The sequence below is a fragment of the Nannospalax galili genome, unplaced genomic scaffold (genome assembly GCF_000622305.1).
Source record: "Nannospalax galili isolate Female #2095 unplaced genomic scaffold, S.galili_v1.0 scaffold461, whole genome shotgun sequence".
In the NCBI taxonomy this organism is placed as follows: Eukaryota; Metazoa; Chordata; class Mammalia; order Rodentia; family Spalacidae; genus Nannospalax; species Nannospalax galili.
Genome location: NW_008349975.1, coordinates 4,270,577 through 4,274,639, shown reverse-complemented (window position 1 = coordinate 4,274,639; position 4,063 = coordinate 4,270,577).

Below are 4,063 nucleotides of genomic sequence, written 5' to 3'. Positions count from 1 at the left end.
TCCAAATCAACAAAATCAGAGATGAAAGGGGAAACATCACAACAGACACCAGAAAGATACAGAACATTATAAGGGAATACTTTAAAAACCTATATGCTACCAAATTCGAAAACCTAAAAGAAATGGATGCATATCTAAAGGCATGGGAACCACCAAAACTAAACCAAGAAGAGATTAACAGCTTAAACAGACCCATATCACAACAAGAAATCGAAACAGTAATACAAAACCTCCTGACTAAAAAAAGCCCAGGACCAGATGGATTTACAGCAGAATTCTATCAGGCATTTAAAGAAGATCTACATCCAATACTACTTAATTTATTCAATAAAAAGAAATGGAGGGAGAACTTCCAGATTCCTTCTATGAAGACAGCATCACTCTAATACCAAAGCCAGGCAAAGATACAACCAAAAAAGAAAACTAGAGACCCATATCCTTAATGAAAATAGATGCAAAAATTCTCAACAAGATAATTGCAAACCACATACAGACACACATCAAAAAGATCATCCACCATGATCAAGTCGGCTTTATTCCAGGGAAGCAGGCATGGTTCAATATATGTAAGGCAATAAACATCGTAAATCATATAAATGGGCTCAAAGACAGTAACAACATGGTTATCTCAATACATGCAGAGAAGGCCTTTGACAAAATTCAACATGCATTTATATTCAAAGTCCTAGAGAGAATTGGACTGGATGGAACATACGTTAACATAATTAAAGCCATATATAAGAAGCCCACAGCCAACATCATTCTAAATGGAGAAAAACAGGAAGCATTCCCATTGAAATGAGGAACCAGACAAGGCTGTCCACTATCTCCACTTCTCTTTAACATAGTGCTTGAAATTCTTGCAAAAGCAATAAGACAAGAGCAGGAAATTAAAGGAGTAATAATTGGAAAAGAAGACATCAAAGTACCCCTTTTTGCAGATATATTATATCTAAGAGACACCAAAAACTCCACCCCAAAACTCCTAGAAATTATTAACATGTTCAGTATCGTGGAAGGTTACAAAATTAACCTACAAAAGTCTGTAGCCTTTCTATATACCAAAATCAAGCACATGGAAACACTCCCCTTCACAATGGCTGCAAAAAAATAAAAAATAAAATATCTCACAATAACCCTGACCAAAGACATTAAAGAGCTCTACAATTAAAATTGTAAATATTTAAAGAAAGAGATTGAGGAAGACATCAGAAGATGAAAGGACCTCCCATGTTCATGGATTGGAAGAATTAATATTATGAAAGTGACCATCCTACAAAAAGTCATTTATAGATTCAATGAAATGCCAATCAAAATCCCTATGACATTTTTCACAGGATTGGAAAAAAACATCCTAAAGTTCATATGGAAACACAAAAGACCTCAGATAGCCAAAACAACACTGAGTACTAAAAGTAATGTAAGGGGGATTACTATACCTTACTATACCAGATTTTAAGCTGTATTACAGAGCTATAGTCATAAAAAGAACATGGTACTGGCAGAAAAACAGACCCATAGATCAAAAAACAAAACTGAAGACCCAAATATGAGTAAATGCAACTTCAGCCACCTGATATTTGACAAAGGGGCCAAGAATATTCACTGGAGGAAAGACAGCTTGTTCAGTAAATGGTGCTGGCAAAACTGGATCTCCGCCTGTAGAAGAATGAAATTAAACCCTTATCTTTCACCCTTCCCAAAAGTCAGATCCAAATGGATCAAAGACCTCAATGTAAAGCCTGAAACTCTGAAACTGTTAGAAGAAAACATGGGGAAAAACCTACAAGATATAGGTGTAGGAAAGGATTTTCTAAACCGGACATCAATTGCTCAGGAAACAAGGATAAGAATTAACAAATCGGACCTCATTAAACTAAAAGCTTCTGTACATCAAAGGAGGCAACCAGGGAAGAAAACAGAAAACCCAAAGAGTGGGAGAAAATCTTCACCAGAGACACATCTGTCAGAGGTTTAATATCCAGAATATACAACGAACTCAAAAAACAGAATCAAGACAAGAAGCAACCCAATTAAAAGATGGGCTAAGGAGCTGAACAGAGAGTTCTCAAAAGAAGAGGTAAAGATGTTTGTGAAACATCTTAAAAGATGTTCAATATCACTAATAATTAAGAAAATGCAAATTAAAACCACTTTAAGATTTCATCTTACCCGAGTCAGACTGCCTAATAACAAGAGAACAAATGTTGGAGGGGAAAGGGAAACACTCATGTGCTGCTTGGGGGTGGCAAATTTGTTCAACCCCTATGGAAATCAGCGTGGAGAACTCTTAAAAAACTACTAATGAACCTACCATTTGACCCAGTTATACCAGTCCTTGGCATATACCCAAAGAACTCATCCTATTGCAGAGACTTTTGTACATCCGTGTTTGTTGCTGCTCTTTTCACAATAGCTAAGAGATGGAACCAACCTGTGTCCCTCAATTGATGAGTGGATAATGAAAATTTGGTTCATTTATATGATGGAGTTTTACTCAGCAGTAAAGAAAGATAAAATTTGCAGGTAAATGGATGGAACTAGAAACTGTTATACTAAGTGAAGTAACACAGACTCAGAAAAACAAAATCGACACTTTTCTCCCTCATATGTGGATCCTAGAACAAAACCCTGATAAGTGGGTATGTATCCAGACATAACTACAGGAACCAGGATAATGGAAAGGAAACAGGGAGGTAAAGGAAAAGAAAGAACCTGAAAGAGAAGAACAGTAGGAAACAGGCCTTAATAAGGGAGATATGGATAAAAATTGGGTTAGTTTAAGGGAGAGGGGAGGGAAGGTATACAAGGAACCTAGGGGATAAAGGGAAAGAAGGAACTCAAGAGAGGTAGGACCATAGGAGAAGGGTATTATTAAGGAAGAAAGGGGGTAAATGTGGGCACCTTAAGTGGGAAAATCATGATGGAGGGGTGAGACAATGCGAGAGACCAATAATGCCTAGAGTTGAAAACCAAAGGGAACTATATTACTCCTACAATCTACTGACAAATTATACATAGCAGATCAAGAAATATATATCTAGGTAAGATTTAACTGAGAACAATTGGTCTTTTCCCAAGATTTATCTACATTTTCATGTAATTAAAGGTACCAGACTGGTGGAACTAACCTTCTTGGATGTCTAACAGACCTACTTTGAGGCCTATACTAATTTGGTCAGAGGGACATAAAGGAGATTTTTTGCACCTTGCCTTCCTAGGTCGACTAGTTCCAGGGGGCTATGAGCATCTCTCAGAATGTCCTGTATTTGTGGTGGGTCACATGTCCTCTTGATCAAGGAGGCTGAGGAGACCCCACAGAAGGACTTGGACTAGTGTCCAGTCTACAAAGAGTAGGTCAACACAGAGGAATCATTTCCTCCATGCTTCCAAGCGAAGCCAACCATGGTCAAGCAGGACCTTTGACTTATCTTCACATAGGTGAAACTGGTATAAAAAAGAAGCCAGGTGCTCCTCCCAAGCCCATGTGAGCCCTGAGGAACAGATCCTAAAACACCTTAAGAGTAAAAATAAATTGGTTTATCTGGGACAACTGTATGGCCTTAAACATCCAAAAGGAAAGTATAACCAAAGATTAAAGGGGCAAATATAATTCCTTAAAAGTCCATATGCATAGCTATAGGCTACATAACAAGCAACAATGCCAGATAGGAGATACCTTCTTTTGAGTTGTGGGCCAGGGTGGCCAAAGGGACTCCCAGGTATTAACCCAATATAGAACTGGGAAAATGAACAGCATAACCCAATCTTATCTAAAGGAATATTGACAACTGATTGCTGGTAGATGAGGAACAACTGACCCTCCTAAAACAAAGACCTACAGATAGGCTGAGTAGATCCACCAGAAGGGCAAGTAGTGGGGAATGGCTGTGGGGGGCCGACAACACAGCAGACAGTAGCAGGGATATCAGAGTATAAAGGCTCTAGTGGGAGGAGGGAGGCTATGGGAGGGTCCCATTTGTGAAGTGGGTGTATAGTTGAATAAGATGGTTTGGGATGTTCTGTGTGATACACACACACACACACACACACACACACACAC